At 40.7% G+C, this 13,752-nt stretch overlaps 1 long non-coding RNA gene across 5 annotated transcripts in view; it reads right to left on the minus strand.

The window, feature by feature from the left end:
* LOC139361202 (uncharacterized) overlaps positions 1-13,752 on the minus strand; it is a 34,873-nt gene that overhangs the window by 11,510 nt on the left and 9,611 nt on the right. For 3 of the 5 annotated variants that reach the window (XR_011618771.1, XR_011618769.1, XR_011618768.1), the window contains exons 2-3: positions 7,597-7,662; positions 1,560-1,793 (exon numbers count right to left, since the gene is read on the minus strand). This is a non-coding gene — a long non-coding RNA (uncharacterized lncRNA). Of the gene's footprint in view, positions 1-1,559; positions 1,794-7,596; positions 7,663-7,816; positions 7,916-13,752 lie in introns of all 5 variants that reach the window. The other 2 variants (XR_011618767.1, XR_011618770.1) reach the window with 1 other exon arrangement.

Below are 13,752 nucleotides of genomic sequence, written 5' to 3' on the forward strand. Positions count from 1 at the left end.
TTGGATATAAAATTCCATGAATATTTCTCTTTTCTTGCAGTCATCACTTCGGTGGATGTCATCAATTAATCTCTGGGTTATAGCATGTTTTCTTGAAAGTGTTCTGCAGACTATTTTGGGCATTGAGAATTTCATCAAACTTAAGTGAATATTTCTACAAATTGAACGCATAGTCCCTTTTGATGATTTATTATTTGCATATATTGCTTCCACAAGACCATTTCATGCAAAGACTTGTCATGTCCCCACAGCCAGATCATTGCAACATGATATAGAATCAATTGGTCAAAAATGGGAAGGTTATCTCTGGAATGTCTATTTGACTCCATTGATCTCTCCATTTTAATTAAGACACAATATGCTGTGTTAATTACATAACATCGCTGCACATTCTCAAATCAGAAAGTGTAGTTCCAACTTCTTGTCGTTCAATCGCGGAAAGAATGATCTTATCTCCCAGATGCACATGCTTGGAAGTGCTTCTCAACACACACACACACTCTCACATCCAGACACAAAGATACAAATACACACACAGACACAAACTGTTTAATACGTACACAATTGTTAACTAGCATTGTTTTACATGAAATAAGGCAAATGTGTAGCCACTGTCCTAACTCATTCCACTCCTATCATATTTGCCCATAACACTGATTAGTAAATCTGATTCAACTGTTCTATAATCACAATTTAAGCTGTGTCCATTAAATTCCCTGAGGAATGCAAAAGGATACAACCTAAGACACAAAACTTAATTGACTGCTGATATTTCATTGTTAAATTGGGTAATTGATGGGTAAATGTAGTGGAACCGGTGGGTGGGCATTAGTTATATAAGGGGTGAAGCAGCAAGATACTTCATTATTAAAAGGTGTTTGAAAGAAATTGAAACACAGGAGTGTGTGTATTCAGCTGAAATAATATTAGAAAACCCGGAAATAAATCTCACTTAGGGTGTTAAAAAATTGCATTAGGGGAGATTCTGGGTCAATCGTCCAACTGTGCAAACTGGATCTTGGAAGCAGGATCCCTTTCCTGCAATGAGACTTGTTTATTGGTGGTGGTGTTTCAGTGGAAACGATTTTAGAGAATGGCCCCTTCCTTTTGTGTATCTGCTGATTAGATTTCATGGCTGATTAGATTTCATGGGAAATCTGGGGTTTTAAACTCTATTTAAATGTTAACATAATTCATTCAAATGACAAAAAATCAACAGGTTCTTTGATGTGGAATCATCACAGATCCCTTTCTTCTTAGGTACAGTTATTAAAGTTGACCTACCAGAGTGAAATAATTATGGAGAATGGCCCCTTCCTTTAGTGTATTTGCTGATTAGATTTAATGGTACATTTATCATTAGGTATAGTGATCAAAGTTGACCTACCCAAGAGTAGAGATGTCCAGGACAGAACTCAGGACTCTGTAGAATCACAGAATCTTGGATGCAACACTGTTCAAGCACATAAATATGCTCATTCAGAGTGTTTCGGTGTGACATGTGTGTGAATTGCAGTGTAATGAGCATGACACGCAGACAGGTTATCAAGTGGACTCACCTCAAAATCAGTTATGGGCATTACAGAACACTGATGCCAAGTTCCCGGATCCAGAGGAAAGAAACTCCAGCATCCTGTGTAAAGCCACGGCATCTGGATTTCTCATGCTTCCGGGGATCATGCTCCTGAAAATAGTGACTCCTTCCTCCTTGTGGAGCATCTTTGTCAGCAGCGCTCATTTCTTCTTCCAGGACTCTGTCCAACAGAAAGGGGAAGCCTTCTGATAGAGCACACCTGACCCATGAAAAGAAAAGGGAAAGAAAGGAGGCCAAAGGTCACACTCTCCCCATTCCACCATCCTCCCTAAAATCATCCTGATTTCATGGGCCCTGAGACCGGGCATGCTTCTGTACACCTCGAGGCCTTGCCACCTGGCCTAAATTCTATTCTCTTTCTCATTATCTGAAAATTTTTAAGAAAATCCCTAGAGCCAGGATCTTTATTCCTAGTAAGCCAAAAGTCCCAAAGAAACACCCAAATTCTGTCCCTCTTAGTTTGGGAAACAAGTCTACCTTCATCAGCATGACATTTTCCACCAAATGTGGTAACTGCAAGTCCACCACAAAATGCTTAACTGGAATTGGAAGCAACATCTCAGACGATGAAAAATACATGCAACAATCCCTAAGACAAATGGTTTATTTTTCCCTTTCTTACTAAAACAACTGCCAGTTTTAACAATGGTATGCAAATCTCTTTTAGACGCCCTGCTTTTAAATCTCTATGTTTCCTCCTGAGACATGGACTCACTCCCATCACCCAGGCATTTACAGTGTTTAATTCTGGTTATATGCTATTCTCAAATTTACAACTATTTATTTCATCTCTCTCAAATGTTGATCCATTATCACATACGTATTAAAATATTATCTCCCATGCTGTGTGATATGTTGTTTTTATATTCATCCTTTCTTAAATGAACCAAAGGTTTTAGTTGGATTAAATTGTGATTAGTCAAGTTTTCTGATTTCATGATTTCTTAAATTGCGGTCGTATGACCTCAATCACTGGAAATAGAATGTCATGAGTATTTCTCTTTACTTGCAATCATAAATACGGGGAATGTCATCAATTGGTATGTCGGTGATTGCATGATTTCCTGAAAGTCTTTCACAGTCTAATTTGGGCACTGAGTATTTCGTCTAAGTTCAGTGCATGTTTCCAACACTTGATGCTTTATGATTTCGGTATATAGCTTCCACAAGAGCATTTCCTGCAAAGACATGTCTTGGTCCCCACTGGTAAGTCATTTCACTCGAACACAGAATCAATAGGCTGAACATGGAAAGGTTATCGCTAGAATACTTATTAGACTGCACGGATTTCTTCTTTGATATTAAGGAAACAAATACACTATGTTATTAACTGTACTTCATTGATGATTCTCAAGTCAGAAAGTACAGGTCTGACTTCCTGTCCTTCAATGCCTGAAAGGATGATCGTAACTGCCAAAAGCACATAGTTAGAAGCACATCGCAGCTCAAACACACACACACCCAGACATATAAACAAAAACAAAGAAACACTCACATGGGCATGATTCCGCATGCCCACAAGTTCACGCAAGCAAACACATACACACAAACACACACATTGTTTTGTAAGGACAGAATTATTCCCTACCACTGTTTTAAGTAAACTAACGCATTCCCCAGGAGTTTTAAGTGAACTCCCTGGGGAATACAAGGGGACATACCCTAGGACTCATTCTTTAACTGAGTGCTGATATTGGATTGGTGGACCGCGTACCTGATGGGTGGGTGGGGTGTTCACGGTAGGCGGGGGTGAGTTATATAAGGGCTGATGCAGCCAGGTGGCGCGTCATTTGAAGACTCTCTCGGAAGAGATAGCGTCTTTCTGCAACGTGTGGTCCCAGCAGAAAAAGCTTGTGATCCTTGCTCCTGGCGACATGGAGGCCGATTCACTCCACTTGGGAGGTGAGTGGCAGTTCAACCACTTTTCAAAACCCATATCTTCTCGGCCAGATGCAGCTTTTGCTGAAATTCAGCGGACTTCTCTACCTGAGAAGTCACCACTGTCATCTGAGACCCAAGTCAACCTCTGTGATGATTTGGCTCCTGTGGCAAGACAGCCTGCCCCCAGAAAGAAGCTTCCTCTCAGTAGCAGGAGACCTGCTGCGGTGGGGGCTGGGCTCCAGAATATGGGAAATACTTGCTACTTGAATGCTTCCCTGCAGTGCCTGACATACACGCCGCCCCTTGCCAACTACATGCTGTCCCAGGAGCACTCTCAACTTTGTCAGCGTCACAAGTGCTGCATGCTGTGTACGATGGAAGCTCACATTACATGGGCCCTCCACTGTCCTGGCCACGTCATCCAGCCCTCACAGCCATTGGCTGCTGGCTTCCATCGAGGCAAGCAGGAAGATGCCCATGAGTTTCTGATGTTCATTGTGGATGCCATGAAAAAGGCATGCCTTCCCGGGCACAAGCAGGTAGATCATGACTCTGAGGACACCACCCTCATCCACCAGATATTTGGAGGCTGCTGGAGATCTCAAATCAAGTGTCTCCACTGCCAGGGCGTTTCGGACACCTTTGACCCTTACCTGGACATTGCCCTGGATATCCAGGCAGCTCAGAGTGTGAATCAAGCTTTGGAACAGGTGGTGAAGCCCGAAGAACTCAATGGAGAGAATGCCTATCATTGTGGTCTTTGTCTCCAGAAGGCGCCTGCCTCAAAGACGTTCACTCTACACACTTCTGCCAAGGTCCTCATCCTTGTATTGAAGAGATTCTCCGATGTCAAAGGCAACAAACTTGCCAAGAATGTGCAATACCCTGAGTGCCTTGACATGCAGCCATACATGTCTCAGCAGAACACAGGACCTCTAGTCTATGTCCTCTATGCTGTGCTGGTCCACGCTGGGTGGAGTTGTCACAACGGACATTACCTCTCTTATGTCAAAGCTCCAGGAGGCCAGTGGTATAAAATGGATGACGCCGAGGTCACTGCCTGTAGCATCGCTTCTGTCCTGAGTCAACAGGCCTATGTCCTCTTTTACATCCAGAAGAGTGAACTGGAAAGATGCAGTGAGAGTGTGTCAATAGGCAGGGAACCAGGAGCCCTTGGCGCTGAACACAAAGACAGGCGAGCAACGCAAGGAGAGCTCCAGAGAGAACCCTGCCTCCAGGTACCCGACTTGGAGGAGCACTTGGTGGAAAGAGCCACTCAGGAAAGCACCTTAGACCACTGGAAGTTCCTCCAAGAGCAAAACAAAACCAAGCCTGACTTCAACGTCAGAAAAGTTGAATGTACCCTGCCTCCCAACGTGCTTGTGATTCATCCATCAAAATACAAGAGTGGGATGAACAACCGTCATCCTGAACAGCAAAGCTCCCTGCTGAACCTCTCTTCAAGGAACCTGACACCTCAGGAGTCCATGAACACTGACACACTCACTTCTCTACAAGGGAGGACCAGGAGATCCAAAGGGAGGAACAAACACAGCAAGAGGGCTCTGTTTGTGTGCCAGTGATCTCAGGAAAAGTCTCCACCCAAACGCAGGAGTGCATGCGCACACACACTGACACACACACACATACACGTACACACACACACCCCCACGAGGGGGTTCACGCACGCACACACACACACCATCACATCACATACACAGTCAATCCGACATAAAGTAATGAGGAGCCCAGGTTTCTGTCTACACAACAGGGACAACTGGATAGTGATGGCTGCGTTTCAGGATGAGCCCAGACACGGGAAACATCGAGTTTTGCAGTCGTGAGTCTTCTGAACCTGTGGAGGCAGTGTCTGTGTGTTTGTGTTCATGGTAGATGACATTCAGTGTGAATTTCTGAATATGACATATTGCGGTGTAGGATTGCGCGTGAGGTTATTGCAGGGGACGGGGTTGACTATTTTCTCTTGGGTGTGTTTCATTCGTCAGTTGTTGGTGAGCACCAGAAGTTGAAATTTTGTGAACGTGGGACTTCTGTGGATCCTTCTCCCTACCTTGAGTAGTGGAAACTGGGACGCATTTGAAGAGAGGAAGGGTGTTCTTCTTTTGAACCTGCCTCGCAGTTTTTACATTGCTTGTTGAATGGACCTCAGGCGCCCTAGGACTTGTGCCCTTGGTGGAACCCACAGAATGCTGGAGACAGACAGACAGACACACTTGCCTATTGAATGCTGTCCATTTCCAATGAATTGAAGCAGAAAATCATCCCACTGGTATGTGAGTCATTTGGAAGTAAGTCGTATTGATAATAAAGGAAATCAAACACAGGAGCGTGTGTGTATTCAACTAAAATAAAATCAGCAAGTACTGAAATAAATCTCATTTGGTGTGTATCAAAATGGCATTTGGGAGATTCCGGGTCAATCGTCCAGCTGCGAAAGGTGCATCTCTGAAGCACAGTCCCTGAGCTGCAATGAGACTTGTTCATCCGAGGTGGTGTTGCAGTGGAAATGATTGTGGGAAATGGCCCCTTCCTTTTGTGTATTCGCTGATTGGATTTCAGGCTCCGTTTCTCGTTCGGTACAGTGATCCAAGTTGACCAACCCGAGAGTAAAGATGTCGAGGGCATAACTCAGGGCTCCGTACAACCACAGAATCTTGGGTGCAACCCTGCTCAAGCACACAAATGTGCGTATTAACAGTGTCTCTGTGTGACGTGTGTGCAAAGTACAGTGTGATGAGCATGACTGGCAGACAGTATGTTGCCATCGTATGTCCCCAACCACCGGAAATAGAATGTCATGAGTATTTGTCTCTTCTTGCAATCATAAATTCGGGGAATGTCATCAATCAGCCGGTCGGTGATTGCATGATTACCTGAAAGTCTTTCACCGTCTAAACTGTGCATTGAGTATTTCGTCTAACTTCAGTGCATGTTTCCAACACTCGATGCTTTATTATTTGAGTATCTAGCTCCCACCAGAGCCCTTCCTGCAAAGACTTATCTTGTTCCCCACTGGCAAGTCATTTCACTCGGATATAGAATCAAGAGCCTGAACATGGAAAAAATCAAGAGGCTGGAATGTCTATTGGATTCCCCGGATCCCTACACACACACACGCACACAGGTGTACAGTCATTTCTACATAACATAATGTGGTCCTCAGGTTTTTGTCTATGTAAAAGGGACAACTGGTTAGTGATGGCCACATTTCAAGATGATCCCATATCTAATATGTTGTTGTGGAGTTGTGAGTATTCTGATCATGTGAAGGGACTGTCTCTGTGCATGTGTTTTCACGGTAGATGACATCCTGTGTGAATATCTGTAGACTACATTTTGAGGTGTAGGTTTTCCCCTCAGGTTACTGGATGAATTTGAATTTATTGTTCTGTCTTGGTTTGTTTTGATTAGTCAATTGGTAGGCGAGAGTAGGTGAAATTTTGCTAAAGTGGGATATAGGTGAATCATTCTCGTGAATGTGAATAATTGAGACTGGGATGCATTTGTAACATTGGAAGGGTGTTCTTACTTTTTATTCCAACTTTTTTTGCATTTGTTTCCAACTGATCTCAGGTGCCCTGGGTAGAACCTAGGTAATTCTTGGAACAGACAAACAGATGCTGCCAATTTTATGGTATGAGTTTAAGTTTAATTTAAAGGGAAAATTTTCTCACCAGTATGTAATTCATTTTCAAATAAGTTATACTTATCATCAATGGAATAATACACAACACACTGAAGTGTGTGAGTATGAAACTACAGTCAAATTAGAAAGTTCTTAAATAAACTGCATTTCATGAGTAAGGGATGGAATTTTCAGAAATTCGAGATCAACCATCTAGCTGTGAAATCTGTGTCTTTGAAGCAGTATCCCTGTCCTGAGAGTTGTTTTTCTCTGGTGGTATTTCAGTGGAAACTACTTTGGGGAATAGCCCCTTCACTTTTTATATTTGCTTGTTACTTTTCATTGTAAATCTGTGTTTTTAAACTGTATTTAAAAGTTAATAGAATCCATCCCAATAAAACATAACCAACAGATCTTCTCATTTCTAATCATCACAGATCAATCTCTTGTTAGTTATGGTGATCAGTTTACTTACCTGAGAGTAAATGACACCTGGGCAGAACACAGGGCTCCATAGAAGTACAGAATCTTGGGTCCAACCCTGTCCAAGCATCAAAATGTGTATATTAACAATGTGTCTGTGTGAATTGTGTGTCAAGTAAACGGAGTTTAGTAAAACTTCCAGTAGATTATTAATTTGGCTCACTTAGTAATCAGCGAATGAGCTTTAAAGAGTATCAATGACCAGTGCCTACCCCTTAGAGATAAGAACTTCCAATGTCTTGTGTGAAACCATGGCATCTGGATTGCTCATGATTCTGAAGATAATTCTGTCCCCCATGGTTTCAGAATCACTGCAGGAGGTGGAAACAGATAACACATCAGTCCCTTGCTCTCTCTGCTCTCTTCACTCAGGAAAAGTCTCACTGGGACCAAGGAAAATCCTATGGTTTCCTAGGGAGAAGGATTTTTCTCAGGAGAGAAAATGGTGACTCCTTCCTCCCTGTTGAGCCTCTTCCTCAGGATTGCCCCTTTGTCTCTCCAGGACTCTGTTCATCAGACCTGAGATGCCCCCTGGTTGAGCACATCTGGCCTATGAACAAATAAGGGGAAGGAATGGTTCCAAAGACTGTACTATGCTCACTCCACCATCCCCTCTGAAACTATCCTGACTTCATGAGCCTTGGGTCAGGAGCTGTTTCTTTATATCTCTAGGCTTTGCCTCACAGCCTAAATCCTGCCCCATTTCCTACATCTTGTAAATTTTGACAAAACCTGTAGAGTCTAGATCTTTATTCCTGACAGGGCAAAGGGAGACACACCAGAATTCTGTCCCTCTGAGACTGCAGGACATCTCAGCTTCCATCAACATGAAATTTTGCATCAAATATAGTTACTGCAGGTCCACCTCACAATGAGTAATGGAAGTTGAGACAACATCTCAGACCCTGTACAGTTTTTGATCAAGCTCATTTAGTTTGGCAATGCTTTTACTCTATAAATCAGTTGTGAAAACACTTAGGATTCATGTTATTTAGTCTTTTAATCAGTCTGTTATTTTCAATGTATTTACTACACATTAGCTTAATATTTCTGATAAACTTTGTTGCAAAATTCTCAATATAATAGTGGCAAACCAAATCCAGCAATACATCAAAAAGCTTATTCACCAAGATCAAATCGGCCTCATCCCTTGGGTGCAAGGCTGGTTCAACATATGCAAATCAATAAATGTAATTCGCCTCATAAACAGAACTAAAGACAAAAACCCCATGATTATTTCAGTTGACTCAGAAAAGGTCTTTGATAAAATTCAACGTTCCTTTATGCTAAAAACTCTCATGAAACTAGGTATTGATGGAGCATGCCTCAAAATAATAAGCGCCATTTATGACAAACCCACAGTCATTATCATATTGAACAGGCAAAAGCTGGAAGTATTCCATTTGAAATTTGGCACAAGGCAAGGATGCCCTCTCACCACTCCTATTCAATATAGTGTTGGAAGTTCTGGCCAAGGCAATCAGGCAAGAGAAAGAATAAAGCATATTCAAACAGGAAGAGAGGAAGTTGGACTTTCTTTTCTTGCAGATGGCATGATCCTATATCTATAAAATCTCATCACCTCAGCCCAAAAGATTCTTAAGCTACAAGCAACTTCAGCAAAGTCTCAAGATACAAAATCAGTATGCAAAAATCTCAAGCATTCTTATACACCAACAATAGACAAGAAGAGAGCCAAATCACAAATGAATTCACATTTACAATTGCTACAAAGAGTATAAAATACCTACCTAGGAATACAGCTAACAAGGCAAGTGAAGGACCTCTTCAAGGAGAACTACAAACCACTACTCAACGAAATAAGAGAGGACACAAACAGATGGAAAAACATTCCATGCTCATGGGTAAGAAGAATCAATATCATGAAAATGGCCATACTTCCCAAAGTAATTCATAGATTCAGTGCTATTCCCATAAACTACCATGGACATTCTTTACAAAATTAGAAAAAACTACTTCAGAATTCATATGAAATGAAAAAAGAGCCCATATACCCAGGACAATCCTAAGTAAAAATAACAAAGCTGGAGGCATCCTGCTACCTGACTTCAAACCATATTACAAGGCTACAGTAACCCAAACAGCATGGTAGTGGTACAAAACAGACACATAGACCAATGGAATGGAATAGAGATATCAGAAATAAGCCTGCACATCTACAACCATTTTATTTTGGATGAAAACAAACAATGGGGAAAGGATTCCCTATTTAATAATAAATGGTGCTGGAAAAACTATCTAGACATATGCAGAAAACTAAAACTGGACCCTTCCTTATACCTTATACAAAACTGAACTGAAAATGGATTAAAGATTTAAATGTAAAACCCAAAACTATAAAAATCCAACCCCATATAAAAGTGGGCAAAAACTGGGTGCAGTAGCTCATGCCTGTAATCCCAGAAGTTTGGGAAGGTGAGGTGGGCAGATAACTTCAGGCCAGGAGTTCAAGATCAGCCTGGCCAACCTGGTGAAACTCAGTCTCTACTCAAAATACAATAAATTAGCCAGATGTGCTGGCAGGTGCCTGTAATCCCAACTACTCAGGAGGCTGAGACAGAAGAACCACCTGAATCTGGGAGGTAGAGGTTGCAGTGACCCGAGATTGTGCCACTGAACTCCACCCTGGGTGACACAGCAAGACTCTGTCTTAAAAAGCAAAAATAAAAATATTTTAAAAAGTGGGCAAAGGATATGAACAGACACTTATGCAGCCAACAAACATATGAAAAAAAAAGCCCAACGTTACTGATCATTAGAGAAATACAAATCAAAACCACAGTGAGATGCCATCTCATGCCAGTCAGAATGGCGATTATTAAAAAGTCAAGAAACAACAGATGCTGGTGAGACTGTGGGGAAACAGGAACACATTTACACTGTTGGAGCGAATATAAATTCAAACGCTGTGGAAGACAGTGTGGTGATTTTTCAAAGACCTAGAATCAGAAATACCATTTGACCCAGCAATGCCATTACTGGGTATATACCCAAAGGAATATAAATTCTTGTATTATAAAGATACTTGCATGCATATGTTCATTGCCACACTATTCACAATAGCAAAGACATGGAATCAACCCAAATGCCCATCAGTGACAGACTGGATACAGAAAATGTGATACATATACACCATGGAATACTATGCAGCCATAAAAAGGAATGAGATCATGTCCTTTGCAAGGACATGGATGAAGCTGGGAGCCATTATTCTCAGCAAACTAATGCAGGAACAGAAAACCAAATACACATGTTCTCACTTATAAGTGGCAGATGAACAATGAGAAAACATAGACACAGGGAGGGAAACAACATACACTGGAGCCTGTCTGGGGGTGAGTGAGGAGGGAGTGCGTCAGAATAAATAGCTAATCCATGTGGGGCTGAATACCTAGGTTATGGGTTGATAGGTACAGCGAACCACCATGGCACACACTTACCTATGTAACAAACCTGCACGTCCTGCACATGTATCCTGGAACTTAAAATGAAATAAAATAAAATTTTTAAAAACTTTATTTTTTCTAAGTCGTGTTTGCAATTTTCAATGTGAACTTTCTAGTAGACATTTATCATATATAGAATTATATAGTTGATTTTTGAACAACTATGGGTCTGCCATTCTTTAAAATGCAAATTCTTTATGAGTGTGTGTATATGTACACATATGTGTGTATATATATTTGTGTGTGTATATATATGTGTACGTGCAGATAGATAGATAGAGAGATAGATAGATAGATAGATAGATAGATAGATAGATAGATAGACAGACAGATAATGTTCCTGGTCTTCTGTTTGAGTAGGCTGAGAAGGAGGAGGGGGAGGAGTGATTGTTCTTGCAGTCTCAGAGGTAGCTAGGTGGAAGAGAATCTGTACAAATGAACACATGAAGTTCTCATTTGTAAGTGTGATTTAAATAATTGTACACCTGGACATAGAAGTGGAATGATAGACACTAGAGATCTGGAAGGGTGAGAGGGTGGGAGGGGCAAATAATAAACAATGGTTCAGATATCTGGATTCCTTGATCCCAAATGGTGTACAATTATTTCTCTTTAATTTGTGTCCATTTACCAGCAAGTTTGAGAGGAGTGAGCCAAGCTCAGAAAGGCATTCAGCTCTAAAATCAGATGTGCTTGGCAATGGGCAGAAGTACCCTCTCCCTTTCTCAGAACAAATCCAAGCTTCCTTTATACCCCTTACGTACAGGAAAGTTATGTTCCAAAATGTATTTCTGCTGGAGGCAAAACATTTTATATTTTATGAAAAAAAAAACTTGTAACTTGGTAGAACTTAGAAATTAATATTGGAAAAACAGTAGGGCACTCTCTTTGGGACTTAATCTTTGGGACTTAATCTTTGAGACACTTCAGCAGCATATACAGCTTGTAATTCGTCCTGAGAAAATCCAGATAGTATAAACTTGAGAATGTTCATGAGGAACGGAAAAGTACACATTTACTCACATATTTTACATTAAAGTTTATCAAGGGTAGAAATTCAAAAATCTGTTTTACTATGAATGTTCATATGAAAGTACAGACATTCACCTAAATTTTCCTGAAATTATTTAAAAATTAATTTGTCATTGGTAACAGAAACTTCCAAACATCTCCATTTTACAAGTTTCATTATCCATATTTTCTCTAAAATATTCAGAAGTAGAAAAAAATATATAGATTAAAATAGCTCCTATTTTTCAAATTTAAAATAATTGTTCAGTAACTGGGAAGAAAGGTTTACACAAATTGGAAATTCTGTATGTACATAGAAATTAATAAGATGAGAAAATTATGGCAAATAATAGGGGGCTTCAATAAGTTCATGCAAAATAACAATTATGAAAAAACTATGCATGAACTTTTAGCTTTTGCTTCCAAACACACATATGCTAGTTTATTTTAACTTTTCTTTTATTTTTGAGACAGGGTTTCACTCCTCTCACCGAGGTTGCAGTGCAGTGGAGCAATCTTGGCTCAAAGTAACCTCTGCTTCCCAAGTTGAAGCGATTCTCCTGCCTCAGCCTTCCAAGTAGTTGGGACCTTGTCTGGTTAATTTTTGTATTTTTTGTAGAGGCTAATTTTTGTATTTTCTGTTGAGGCAGGGTTTTGCCATGTTGGCCAACCTCCCAAAGTGCAGGGATTACAGGCGTGAGCCACCATGCCGGGACCTGTTTTAACATATATGAACAGGATTTAAAACATCAATCTGAAAAGAGCCACATGAATTCTGCCGAACTTGAATCCTGCCAAACCTGAAATAAGAACAAACATCAAATTTATGGTGAAGCTGGGGTACAAAAAACGGTGAAATAAATTATTCTTTATGAAAAGTCTATGGGAAAAATGACCTGAAGGATCAGTCGTTTACAAACGGATACCTGATTCTAAGAAGAGGTAAGACAATGTTGAAGATGAAGCCCACAGAGGAGGGGCACCCATTCCAATTTTTGAGAGAAAAAAAATTGTTTCTATGCCCTAATTGAGGAGAACTGACAATTAACGAGAGATATTATAGCCAACACCACAGACATCTCAATTGGTTCACCTTACAGAACACTGACTATAACGTGAAAGTTGAGAAACTTTACATTTGATGAGTCCCGAATACCCTTGTGCCTAGATCAGCTATGGACAAAAGCAGAGCTATTAGTGACTATTTTGAACAAGCAGAATCAAGATCCTGAAGCATTATTTTGAAGAATTATAACAGGGAGTGAAATTGACTTTATCAATAGGATCCTGAAGGCAAAGCACAATTAAAACAATGGCTACCAAGAGGTAGAAGTGCTCCAGTCAAAGCAAAAGCAAACTTCTCAAAAGCAAAAGCCATAGAGGTTTTGGGGATGCTCAAGGCATTTTGCTTGTTGACGTTCTGTAGGATCAAAGCACCATAATATTTGCTTAGTAGGAGAGTTCTTAGAGAAAATTAGCAAATACTTTTGCAGAAAAGTGCCCTGTAAAGCTTCACTAGAGAGTCCCTCTGCACCACAACAACACTTCTGTTCCTTCCTCTCGACAAACACCAGTAATTTTCAAAGAGTTTTCATGGGAAATTATTAGGCATCAACATTACAGTCCTGATTTGGTTTCTTCTGACCTTATTTTTCCTAATCTTGAAATAA

Source organism: Macaca nemestrina, unplaced genomic scaffold (genome assembly GCF_043159975.1).
Source record: "Macaca nemestrina isolate mMacNem1 unplaced genomic scaffold, mMacNem.hap1 Scaffold_101, whole genome shotgun sequence".
NCBI classification, from domain to species: domain Eukaryota; kingdom Metazoa; phylum Chordata; class Mammalia; order Primates; family Cercopithecidae; genus Macaca; species Macaca nemestrina.